Raw genomic sequence first — 13,641 nt, forward strand, 5'->3', positions numbered from 1 at the left:
ACTGCGAGCAGGTAGGGCTGGCCAGGTGCCGGCCAGGTCACTTCGGTGCACAGCTGCCAGCCCCAGGTGTGGGACACTGCAGAGACAGGCGAATGGGCAGGTCAGTGGAGAGCCACAGGGCTCCGGCCGTGGGCCCATGGCTGCTCCTGTCACAACGAAAGAGCTTCTCTAATTTCTTCTGAGGAACAGCACCGTGTAGACGTTGATCCTGCAAGGCAGTCGTGTGCAGACAGACCAGGGCTTCCCGTCTCGGCACTATTGACATTTTAGGCCTGATAATCTCTCATTTGGGGGCTGTCCTGTGCGTTATGGGATGTTTAGCAGCATCCCTGGCCTCTAGCCACTGGGTGCCAGTAACCCCTACCAACGCCAGCTGTGACAACCAAAAATTTCTCCAAACAATACCAATGTCCCCTGGGGGCAAAGTCACCCCCAGGTGAGAACCCTTGGTGTAGACTTTAAGAGTGTCAGGCAGTGCTGTGTAGAATCCAGGCTCCGGAGCTAGACTGCCTGGGTTCAAATCCCAGCTCTGCCACTTCCCAGCTGTGTGATGGTAGGCAAGTTACTTAACATCTCTGTGCCTCAGCGTTTCTCATCTCAAACTGCTAATGATGATAGTTCACGTCTCAGTGGTGTATCTGTGAGGATTAATAGGTCAATAGTGTTTAGAACAGTGCCTGGCCTACAGTAATAAGTGTCTGGAAGTAATTTTAACCTAATTATAAAAATGTATTCATTGCAGAAAATTGGAAAGTTCAGAAAACTTTTCAAAAGTTTTTTATATTGCATATATTGTACTTTCAAAAGTTTATTCTTAATGCAACTTAAATGTAAAAAAAAAAAAAAAATGAAAGTCATTCAAAAGCAAAATTTGTCATTAAATAGACCCCTCCCCGACCTTACTCAAAAAATAATTGCAGGCCAGGTGCGGTGGCTCACGCCTGTAATCCTAGCACTCTGGGAGGCCGAGGCGGGCGGATTGTTTGAGCTCAGGAGTTCGAGACCAGCCTGAGCAAGAGCGAGACCCCGTCTCTACTAAAAATAGAAAGAAATTAGCCAAACAACTAAAAATATATGTATATAAAAATTAGCCGGGCATGGTGGCGCATGCCTGTAGTCCCAGCTACTCGGGAGGCTGAGGCAGGAGGATCACTCGAGCCCAGGAATTTGAGGTTGCTGTGAGCTAGGCTGATGCCCCGGCACTCTAGCCTGGGCAACACAGTGAGACTCTGTCTCAAAAAAAATAATAATAATTGCAAGATTTGCTACTATTTGGCATATTTCCTTCCCGTCTTTTTATCCAGTTGAGAACACATTCGATTTTGTTGCCTTTCGGTTGATATTACCAAAGAATTTTCTTGCGTTATTAAAATAGCTTACTCACAACAGGATCTGCAAGTTATGAAATATCTCGACAATTTACTAGACCAGGAGTCAGCAAACTTTTTCCGAAAAGGGCAAGACAGTAAATATTCTGGGCTTTGCGGGTCATATGGTCTCTGTTGCAACACGCAGCCAAACGCAGTGACGGATAATTCATAAACGAGGGGGTGTGCCTGTGTTCCAACAACAGTTTATTTCCGGACTGAAATTTGAATTTGATGAAATTTTCACATTAAGAAATGTTACTCTTTTTAAATTCTTTTTTTAACTATTGAAAAATGTAAAAACCTATTCTTAGCTCACAAGCCCTTGCAGTAAGTCATTTGCATACTGCTGGATATGTGAGCTTCTTCCTATGTTTTGCTCTTGGAAATAAAAATGCAACAAACACCTTCGTGCACAGGGCATTTAAAAATGATTTGGGTTTTTTTTTCACAGTTCTAGAAGCAGAATCATCGAGTGAAGGGGTGTAAGTACTTATATGGCAGAAAAGCAACTCTGGGACCTGGGGCTGGAATCCCCCCCTTCAGCCCCCGGGGATGCCCATCCTGGGACGACGGCACAGAGCCCCGCTGCCTACCTTCCTCGCCGGTACAGGATCGGGCCTCAGAAGGGCTGGGAACACGACTGAGCCTCCTCGCGCCATCGCCGGTGACGAGATACAGCTCAGAGCTGGGCGGGGAAAGAGGACAGCGCAAGATGCCTCATTATCATGCACTCATTGGACAAATAACACCTCGAGCTGCCAGCGCTTGGCACCGGGGCAAATTCTACCCTAAACAGGGCAGGACTTTGGGGAGCTCCCACGCTGATGGGGGAGACACTCCACGAACATTCGAACCACAGAGGGTGACAAGGGCTGTGAGAAACCTACAAGGGAGGATGGCATGGGCCTGGGGGCTGCTTTAGCTGGGCAGTCAGGGCTCTCTGCAGAGGTGACATGTGATCAGGGACCCAAAGGATGGGAAGGAGCCAAAGTTCCAGATAGAACAGCAAGTGCAAAGTCCCTGGGGTAGGAATGAGGTGGCTGCTTTAGGAGCACGGAAAGGCAGCTGGTGCCAGAGGGTCGGGTGGGGGGTAGTGAGCGAGGGCAGGAGAAAGGTGGGCAGGGCCCCATGGGGCGGGACGATCGCACAGGCCTGGGGTATCCTAGACAATCGAGGGGTTTTAAAACAGTAGCAGGATACGGTTTAATTCCCTCAGCAGGGGAGGGAAGCGCGTGGGGGTGTAGCCTGGACTCCCGCTCCCACTGGTCTCCCCTCTCCGAGCGTCACCTCCCCAGGGGTAGGGCACAAGCAGGCCCCAGAGGGACCCCAGTAAAGAGCTGAGGGGTATGGGAGTTCCCTCAGCTGTCCCCCAGTCCCTGTCACCCGACGGTCCCTGTCACAGACACACACACTCACACCCTCGTGTTCACAGGCACAGATGTCCCACTGCCACACCCCACTGCCACACAGACACAGGCACTCACACAAGCACGTCCTCACGCACCCACGAGCTCACTCTCATCCACGCGATCACACGCGTGCTCACAGATTCACGGGCGCGCATGCTCAGACACAAGCTCGTACACGTGCGTGCTAACGTCACACCCACGACACGGCCGTGCTCAGATACAGACTTGCTGGCACATCCCGTGCGCATGCACACCCCCACACACTCTCACACACACGTGATCACACGCACACCCACGCCGCGCAGCCCCACGGCCTCCTGGGGCGTGTCGAGGCCCACCGTGAGGTCCTGGCCCTTCTGCACCCGGATCCCGCCACCCAGGCTGGCGGTGCCACGGACGCCGGTCACCCACCGCAGCCCAGGGCACCCGCCGTGCCCATCTGAGCCGAGATCTGGAGCAGAGCGCTGAGGGAGCGGCACGTGCCAGCTGCGTCCCGCGGGCCCCGGCAGCCGCGGACCCTGCGCCGACCCCCAGCCGGAGCAGCCCTTCCACGTGGCCACCGCCGCCCACACACTCCACGTGCGCCAAGCACCTTCCAGTCCTTACCATCGTTAGCCCATTTGACAGATGGGGAAACTGAGGCATAGAGAGGTGAAACCACCTGGGTGGGTCCCACTCGAATCCCAGCTGTCTGAGTCCCAGCCCAGGCTCTTCGTGCCGCAGAGTGGCTGGCCCAGGTCGTCTACATTCCTCATGTCAAACCCAGGACCCGCAGACAGCTCAGCTGGGGAAAGTCACCCGGCAGGGCCGTGACAGGCTCCGGAACCAGACTGAGTACAGTACAAATTCCATTCAAACGCTTTCACGCTGTGTGGCCCTGAGCCGTCAGTGTCCTTGACTTGAGCTTTAGTCTCCTCACCCGTCAGTGGGAATAAGAAAAGTGCCCCCTTGCTGGTGGCCGCGTGGGCTCACTGGGCTCTGGGCTGGTTCATCTTTGCTGTTCCTTCCTCCTCACCCTGGAGGCTGAGCGGGGTGGAGGGAAAAGCGTGGGGCTGTGACATCAGACCAGCATCCCAGCTACTTCGCACTGCTGTGTGACCTCAGCCTGTGTGACTTCACCTCTCTGAACCTCAGTCTTCTCACCTGGAAAGTGGGTCTAACAGCTCAGGATCTCCTCACATGGCCTCTTGGCACAAAAAACAAGTGTGATGGGTGGTCTGCAGGGCAGAGATTTCCCTCGGCCCATGCGGACATCCCTAGAACCCCCAGCGCTCGGCAGCCTCTGTGGGGAGAGGCTCCCACCGCCCCCCTACCTGCCCCAGCTCGGAGGAGCCCACTACCTGGGCTTGACATAACCGTTCGCAGAGAAATCCGAGTGCTGCTGGAAGTCGGCAGTTCCTCGGACCCAGGAAGGGTCCCCCTCCCCCTCCCTGACTCTGACATCTAGGTGGACGGGTGAGACACAGTACCCCGGGGAAAACCCACACTGATGGGGGGAGGGGAGGGTGTCACCGGGAGAACAGGCAGCTCCGTACACGACTCAGACGTCCCTCCCACATCAAACATTATCACAGCATGCCCCGTCGAATGTCATTTATATTTAAGCCCACAAGAATTGGGCAGAGAACTACAGACCACCTGGATTCAAATCCCAACTCTGCTGTGTGATGTTGGGCAGGTTTCCTAATTGCTCTGTGCCTTGGTTTCTAACATGGAAAGGATGAGCACTCCCCCGTGGGCTATTGTGAAGATTAAATGAATGAATACAGATGAAAGGGCTTGAAAAGGGACCCATGCGTTAGCTACTGTTTTGTAGCCATTCAGTGAAACGTTTGGTACAGTTGATTTTGCAGGGGGGTGGGCTTTCTTTCATGCTCTAGAGTCAGTAACATTTTTTCCAAGTCTCAAAATATTTTTGAGTGTCTTTGAAAAAAGCTCACAGGTCTGAAGTCTGTATCTCAGGGGCCTCGTGGATGGCTGGACTCGGAGGGGACAGCCCTGAGCTGATGGGGTTAGTTCCTCAGAGGTTCCCCCCTGGGACTGGGAGTCTCTGCTGGCCCCAGATCAGCAGAACGTCTGGGTGGGGAGATCCCGGCCCTGCCCGGCACCCGACTTTCCACACACCCCCAAGCCCACCGCCCCCAGGCAGTACCCAGCATGCATTGGGATGTTAATTCCAGCAAGAGGGTCCCTGTCTGGGGGGAACAATGGCCGCCTTTATCTGCCAGGCCCTTCAGCTTCTGGTCTCAGGCCGGACGGAGCTTGGGCCCCGTGGGAACCGCCAGGCTCCCCACTTAATCCCCTTCTTGGCACATGTCCCTGAACTGAAGGACAAGTCAGTGTCACGGGGCTAGGATGACACATCATCATCCATCCATCCTCACTGGGGACCCAGGACAGCACCAAGACCACCCCCTGCCACCCAGAGACCCCTCCTAGCCAGCTCCTGGTCCAGACCCCCACCCAGAGAAAGGCCCTTACCCGTTGTCTCGGCATTTAAAGGAAGAATGTCGCCAGGGTTCCATCAGCTCATCCGCAGAAAGGCCCCGGAGCTTGGACACCAGCATCAGGAACAGGTTCACGGCCTGGGATTCGGGGGAGGGGGCGGCATGAGACACACAGCAGCAAAGAGGAACCCCAAAGGTCACACCACCCACCCTCTGCCTCCAGGGAGCACAGCTGTGGAGAAAGTGGGAACAACACTACCACCTTCTCCCGAGGGGTCACGAGACCCAGTGAGATGAGGCTGCAGATCTGACTTCCCCCCACTGCACCCCCAGCCCCGGGCACACAGGCTGGTCCATTTTTATTCTTTAACAGATTTTTATTGAGCAGCTACTATGTCCCTTGCACTGGACCAGGGATATGGCAGTGAAAAAGCAGATATGGTGTCTGCGTCTGTGGGCTTGGCAGTCTAACAAAAGCTCGAGAAATGTTCACTAGGATTGTAACCTAATTATTGTAGCGAGTTTTAGCATATGCCATATATTCAGTGAGGTAGCAATCTTTTCCAATTTGTTTTGTTTCACAGAATTATTAACAGTCGTGGGCTAATAGAGGGTGTTTTGGGGGTTGCTGTGTGCCCAAAACTCACAAAGAAATAAAGGACTCCACTCAGCACATACCCCTGGGGTTTAGGGAGATGTTTGGTTTAGGAAACCCACCGGTGCCCCTGCAGTCCCAGGCTCAGGGCATCGGTGGCCTCCGTGCTTCTCCTGGGCTCAGCTGAGGCCAGGACGGAAGGCCCTACCCACCCAGCGCCCACCGATGCTGGGACCCGCTGCCCTCGCCCTGGGCCTCCACTGCTCTGTGCAGCTGTGGCCAAGTCCCCATGTGCACAGCCTGACCTCAGCAGGACACAGGCTGCAGAACAGACCCCTCGCTGGCCGGCGCGGCCACCCACCAGAGTCCAGGCAGCCTTCCCATAGTGACGTTCTGTTGGCACAGCCCGGGGCCACCCTAGCTCTGTCTTTACTTCCTCCTGCAGGACACACAAGCCAGCCCTACGCAGCCTGACTGCCACCGTCACACCTGGCCCTGACCAGTGGTGGCCTTAAAGACTCTCTATCGCCCCAGTTTGGAGCAGCTCTCAATAAATGCCTGAGACCTGGGTTCCCTATTCTTAGAACACCCGAGAGTCTGGGGCAGCCCCCTGCGCACCTTCAGTTCCAGCCTTGTTTCCCTCCCTCCTAGCAGGCTCAGCTGCTGTCCCCCCGGCTGGCGGCCGCCTTGCCCCCAATCACCCCAGTTCCCCGGGCTGGGACACGTGCACAGATGGCACGCTGCTGTGCCTGGCTGAGCATCTGCCCACCTGGGGACGGCTGGGGTCCGCCCTAGAGCGCTCCTCCTCTCGGGGGAGGCTTCTGGCTGTAAGTGTTGGCCTCAGAATTAGCCTTCCAGAGCCAGGTGTGGCAGAAGGGGACGTGGGAGTCTCATCTGGGTTTCCCTCCATCAGGGACAGAAAAAATACAAGTAGAAAAAGGGCAGAGCTAGGAAGATACAGGATGGAAACAAAGTGTGTGATGCTTCCTGCCTAGATACGGGGAAGAAGGCTGCCACCGCCACTGGCTACGACACAGGATGACGGCAACAGTAGCAAGACCACTAGTTACTCAGCGAGGAGCCTTTACTATGTATCAGGCAGTGTTCCAATCATCTGACCAACGTCATTTAATCCCCCAGCACCCTATGCACAGGGACTGTCATTATCGCCACTTGGTAAAGAAGGAAAGTAACGCTCAGAGAGCACTCGAGTCAGGTGCCAGAGAGCCACACGGCTACTCGGTGGCAGAGCTGAGACTCGAACCCGGGCAGCTCCGCAGCTCCCAAACCCACGCTCTCAGGCAGCGTCCTGCATTCAATTTCCATGTTTGCCAATTTCCACGGTGTAAACGTTCCCACCTCGGCCCATTCCAAGCTACCAATGTGCCGTCACTGAAGACAGACTTGGGAAGAAATGAGCGGTAGCACGTTGTAGTGTATTTCCACGATACAGTTAAAACAGACATAACGAACCTCAAGGTAATAGTGAAGTGTAGCAAAATAATTAGGTGGTAATGGTTTTGAGCACTTACTACCTTTGTTTCTAACATAATTCACTTTATTTTTGTAAACTTATTCATTGATTGCTACATGGTAGGTGTAGATATTTTCAAGGTACCTGTGATAATTTGCTAGTTTTGTATAATCCAATCAGAGTACTTGGGATGTCCACTACCTTAAATATTTATCTTTTCTTTATGCGGGGAGCATTCAAATTATTCTCTTCCAGCTATTTCAAAAGGTACAGTTGATTAATGTTAACTGTAATCACCCTACCGCTCTATCGAACACCAGGTCTAATTTCTGCCCAGTGTGTATTTGTACCCATTAATCAACCGAGTTGATACATCTTGACGTGTGATAATGGCAACGTTTTAGCCGCCAGCTTGCGGGGTTCCTGGAAATCTACCCGTCGGTTCTCCTGAGCCAGCATGAGCCGGCTCTGGGACACCACCACGCTGTCTCTAAACCCCCGCTGCACACGGTCAGCCCTTAATACATGCCTGAGACCTGGGCCCCTATTCTTAGAGCACCCAAGAGCTGTGCCGAGCTGTGCCCTCTCCCAGGTGTCCTCGGGGAGTCGGCCCGCTGGCTCACCCTGCGTCTCTCCCCACCCGCCCCGCTGCACACTCGTCTCCTTCCTCGCTCCCTGGACGTTCCCACCTGCTGCTCCCCCCGCCCACATCGAAACTCTGGGGCCCTGTGCAGAGCGCCAGCCTGGGGATTTGCTCTCTTTTGAGCATTGAGTCCTGGTTTTGTTTCCGGACAGAAAAACAAACCTTGCCTCCTGCCCGCCAGTGACGGGGAGGGGGCAAAGGCATTTCAAGCTGAAGCCCGCGAGGTCCATCCCCCTGGCAACCAGGCAGCCCCCAGGGGGCCCAGGAGCTGCTTGGTGCGCACTGGTGTGTCCCTGGAAAGCCATTTTCAGGAACAGAGTGCTTAGCAATTCACCCCTTGAGCCCAGAGGACCTCCCTGGTGGGTGTAATTTCCTTTTAAGCGCCATAAATAAAGGGCAGCCCCACAGTGCCCTCTGGGGCCGGCACGGCCAGCATCCGGGAGGGGAGACACGGCACGCCTTGCCCCGAGCCACCTCTGCCAGGGGAAACGTCTGGTCAGCGGGTCAGGGAGTGCTCTGGGGTCCTGACGACAGGAAGCAGGCATGTCTTCACATCGGTTCTTGAGGCTTGGCAGTGCAATGGTTAGAGCACAGGCCACGGAGCAGCAGTTCTCAACTGGGGACAGCTGCGTTCCCCAGGGACATCTGGCTGTCACAACTGTGGACGGGGGTGATGCTGGCATCCAGTGGGTAGAGGCCAGGGATGCCACTAAACATCCTACAAGGCACAGGAGAGCACCCCCTCCCCCAACAAAGAATGATCTGGCCCGAGGTGTCAGCAGCACCCAGGGTGAGAAACCTGCTGTGGGCCGGGCTGCCAGGTTAACACCCCAGCTCTGTCACTTGCTAGCTGGGTGGCTTTGAGCACATTTCCTAAACTCTGCAAGTCTCAGTTTCCTCCTCTACAAAATGGGCACAATGATAAGAATTTTACTAATAGAATTAAATTAGAGAACAAAAGTGAGGCCCTTAACTTACTGAGATGAGAAAAAGTCTTCCTCTCTGCTTATATCCAACCTGGATTGGGGCACTGGCTTGGCACCCATCATCTAGACTTTGTTCTTGTTTTTGAACCAGGCACAATTGTGCTATGCACGACCTGCCCAACTGCACATAGCAGCCCTGATACTAAACATCGGGGAAGCTGGGCCACAAAGAACACGAGCAGGGAGAGGAGGGTGTCCCAAGGACTCAGTCCCAGGGAAGACTCTGGCCTGGGGCTGGAGAAGCCACTTACCTCAGAGCTCGTGGTCTGAGCCAGGCACAGCCTCCTCACTAATGCGACCGCTGTGGCCACCGTGGCCTGGGATGGCCTCTCCTCCCACTCATGCAGCAGGCTGCTCGGGGTTACGTCACCATCGTCTCCACCGTCTGGATCTGAGGTGGGAAGGGCTGCATGGGATGACCACAAGGGGACACGCCAGACTGAGCCAGAAGCCCCCCTGGAGCCACCCCCACCCCCCCGCCAGTGCTTCCTCCTTCACGTTTCAGGCAACAGGTGAGAGGGGCGTATACACAGGAAATCACGGTGGCATTACCGCCAGCAGCCAAGGTGGGAAACACCCGTGCACCCGTCAATAGGGGAGGTCAAATCCACATGGCCCACACACCACATCGAGCACCCTTCAGCAGCCACGACGCGACTGGACACGCCGTGCCATGGAAAACTCTCCAAGCTGTTGAGCGGCCAAAGCAAGATGCAGAATGTGGCATAAAAATAAACACAGACCCCACCCAGACACGTGGACTCTCATGTCCGTGAGTACACGGGATGTATCCGGAAGGATGCGCTACACACCAGGAATGGGTCAGCCGCTGGGGAAGGGCTCAGGGGGTCTGGGAGACGAGGACAGAGGGGGCTCACTTGTAATTATATCCTTTTGCCCCGTGTCACATGTCATCCCGTCAAAAAATAATCTCAATCTCTCTCGTGCATTCAGCCCTGTAGCCACCAATAACCGTGGCGACCGCAGGGACCGCCCTCTGCGCTGCTCTGCTCACAGCCACGACGTTAACCTTTCCTGACCCCTGCTCTGCCGCCCACACCGGCCAAAGACCTTCCTCAAATCCCCAATCCACCCTCCCTTAGCTTCAGTGGATCATTTCTTCTAGATGCCGTCCACCACGGTCGGTCTGGCGGTCCGGGCGCTCACGCTGTGCGTGTGTGTCTCTCTCTGACTCCGCACAGCGGCACACACTCACCCACCTGTTCCTTAACCTCTCCTTCGCCCCGCAGGTGCCTGAGACACACAAGGCTCTTTCCTGCCCCAGGGCCTTTGCACTCCCTGTTCCTCCCTGGATGCCCTTTTCCACATCTTCCCACAGCCGACCCCTTCTCCTCCTCCAGCAAGAATGCTGCTTCCTCAGAGGTCCCCACCCTCCCGTCTACGTCGCTGGCCCTCACATGGCTGTTCATTTCATCCCTGCCACATGTCAATGTCTCAGATCACCTTGTCTGTGTTTGGCTCTGTCAGTGGTTTCTCTCTCCCAGGAAAATATCAGCCTCGGGGATCAGGCTGGCCCATCCCCGGAGCCCAGGCAGCGTCCGGCACAAAACAGGTGCTGAGACAGACATCTGTGGTCGGCTTGAACACACACGCTCCCAAAGCCCCACCGAGGATTTCAGACCTTGGGAGAATTTGCCTCCAAAAGGCAGGAACCAGCCTGTTCCACCCCCATGGACAGCCACCAGGGAGGGGCACAGGACCAACCAGAGCCGTCTGAGCCGGGCGCTGGACCCAAAGGAGGGACCAGGGCTTGCTTCTGAGTGTGTCTCTGGGAAACTCAGACCCTATAAACAAGGGGGCAGCGGGGACGTGAACCAGTGTTTACAGTGGCCGCTCTGGGAGGGGCCCAAGCTGGGAGGTTCCTCTAAGGGTCCCCACGCCCTCCTGCACACGACAGCAGGGGGTGGGGGGAGGTCGGACTCACCTGTGTGGGCTGGATCCTGGGGCGTCTCGTGCAGTAAGTAGGGCGAGGGAGGAAAAGGTCCTCGGACCGCGGCCCCACGGCGTCCAGCTCGGTGCACGAGGCCTCCCTCAGCGCCCGGCCCGGAAGCTCTGCAGGCAGGTCAGGCGGGAAGCCACGTTGGGCCGTGGACCAAGTTGGGGAGACGCTCAGGCCAGGACCTGGCTGTGACAGCACCCAGCTGAGGCCCCCTGAAACCCACAGCAGCTAGAACCAAGGGGTGGGGGCCGGGGGCCACACACTCCCCCCGCCCCCGCCCCAGTGAGGGCTCAGCCAGCTTCTCCCGGCCCCGCTGTAGCCTGCACTGTGGCAATGGCAGCCCGGGCCTAGGCAGGTGGGAGGTGAGGAAGGTTAGGGGACAGCAAAGGGTAACCCCAAGGAGCAGAACAGCGAACCTCAGCTGGAAAAGACCAGAGGCAGCACCGCCTGTGTGCCTGGCTCAGCCGCCCAGAGGCTAAGCTTTTGATGACAGTGTCAAGATTAGCCACCATCTCTTACCCTTCTACAGACGTCACACTTGCATCTTCAGGGAGCTGCTGTTGCAGGGAGGAAGGAGAGGGGGAAAGGGAGGGGAGAAGGGAGCAGGGAAAGCGGGTGAGCTTTGGAGGGAGGAAGGAAGGAGGAGCTTTAGAGGAGAGGGAGAGGAGAAGGAAGAAGAGAGGAGGAAAGGAGGATGGGGAGCTTTAGAGGCAAGAGAGATCTTTAGAGGGAAGAAGGGAGGAGGGGAAGTTTGGAGGGAAGAGGGGGAAGGCCCAGGGGGCCCAGCACTCCCCACCACCCCAGGCAGGGCCTGGGAGTGCAGTGAGGAGCGCGCCTGGCACAGGGAGCACCGTGCCAGGTCCTTGGTCTTGTGCAGCCACTCCCTGTGGCGCTGGTACGTGGTGGGACACCGGCCCAGGACATCCACCTAGGCAGGCAGGTGGGGGACAGGTCAGCCTCCTGCCCACTCCCCATCTCGCCCCCTCTCAGCTCCAGGCCTCACCCCATCGAGGGTCTCAGGGTCGTGGGGGCCGGGGCGGCCCTGCAGGAGGCTCAGTGCGCTTCACGTTCAGCGCCTAGCGCGGCTCGGCACGGTGGGGACACAGGCGGGCCCCGTGCCCAGCGTGCAGGACGAAGCGGAGTGCGCTGCGGCCCAGGGTGGCACTGCAGAGCGGTGGGCCGCTGTCAGGTGGGGCCTCTGGCACCCCGGGCCGCCCGTTCACTGCCAGAGGCCACAGCATCCCTGCCTCCTGCAGGTCAGCCCCCAGGTACCCCACATCCCTGCAAACAGCCTCCTCAGGGGGGTCTGGAGCAGCCACCTCTGCTCAAAGCTGCCCTCAGCCTCGTCACTGCTGGACAGAAAGCACACGTGTGTGTGCCACGTGCAAAAGACTGAAAGGCTGCGCTTCCGAGAGCCGCCTGACCCCACAGCTTCCCACTCCAGCCCAGCGCGGAGCTGCAGCGCTCTGGACGTGCCGGCGCCCACTGTCTGCCAGGTGGGCGGCGAGGGCTGGCGAGAGTGACCCACACACGGATGGAGGCAACAGACGGAGATGCTCCGGGACGAAGGGGAAACTGCCAAGTCCCCAGACCCCACCAGCTGGCAAGACAGAACAATGGGGAACACTGTCCCCACGTCTACCCCCGGGGGGGTCACTGTCCCCTCCCTCTCCAACTGGAACGGAAGTCTGGGGGTCTTCCGAAGGAGGTCCCCTGGGTCTCAGGCCTTGATGGGGGGAAACGCTAACGCCCCGCCTCTCCCAGAATAGCAAGCGTCAGTCTGGCCTCAAGGAACTGACAGCCCCCGCCCCGGTGGCTTAGCATTTCTGATGGAGCTGGGGGACAATAGTCCGCTTGGAGGAGCCCCTCCCTGCGCCTTTCAGACGGTCTGTCTGCCCCTCAGCAGCATCCCCCGTCCCGTCATCCCTGGACAAAGGCTTTACTTTTTAACAAATAAATTTGCAATAAAAAGGAAGAGGACTCTTCGGAGAAGGAGGTGTCTTCAGGCCGGGCCGCCCTGAGCTTTGAGGCTCCCGGGCTGCTGTCAGGGAGGCGTGGGAAAGAAGCCGGAGGGAGAATTCCAGGCTTGGCTGGGTCACAAAAGGGGGCTTAGCTTGGGGTGGGAGAGGACGTGATCTCCTCCATCTCGGTAGTGTGGGGGAGAGAAGAAGGCCGGTCTCAGTGGGCCCCGCAGCCCGATCAGCAAGAGTCTTCCAGAATGCACTCAAGGATGATGTCCAAGGGGTGATTGGCAGACAGGACATCTGGACATGCTGGGAGTGACAGGCAGGGGAACGTGGGGCGAGCTCCTCCCCACCAGGTAAGAGCAGAGCACCTCAAGCTGTTTGGAGTCACCCAAGGCTCCTACATCGTGACAGCTCCAATGGTCTCTGCTAGTGGTACATACAGGCTGAGTGCTTGACGTCAACACACAAAGATGGAGCCTTGGCCGGGCGGTGGCTCATGCCTGTAATCCTAGCACTCTGGGAGGCCGAGGTGGGTGGATCGTTTGAGCTCAGGAGTTCGAGACCAGCCTGAGCAAGAGCGAGACCCCGTCTCTACCAAAAATAGAAAGAAATTAATTGGACAGCTAAAAATACATAGAAAAAATTAGCCGGGCATGGTGGCGCATGCCTGTAGTCCCCAACCAGAGCCCAGCTCAAAAAGGCAGGAACCAGCCTGTTCCACCCCCATGGACAGCCACCAGGGAGGGGCACAGGACCAACCAGAGCCGTCTGAGCTGGGCGCTGGACCCAA

Source organism: Propithecus coquereli, unplaced genomic scaffold (assembly GCF_000956105.1).
Source record: "Propithecus coquereli isolate 6110/MARCELLA unplaced genomic scaffold, Pcoq_1.0 Scaffold27, whole genome shotgun sequence".
Classification (NCBI taxonomy): Eukaryota; Metazoa; Chordata; class Mammalia; order Primates; family Indriidae; genus Propithecus; species Propithecus coquereli.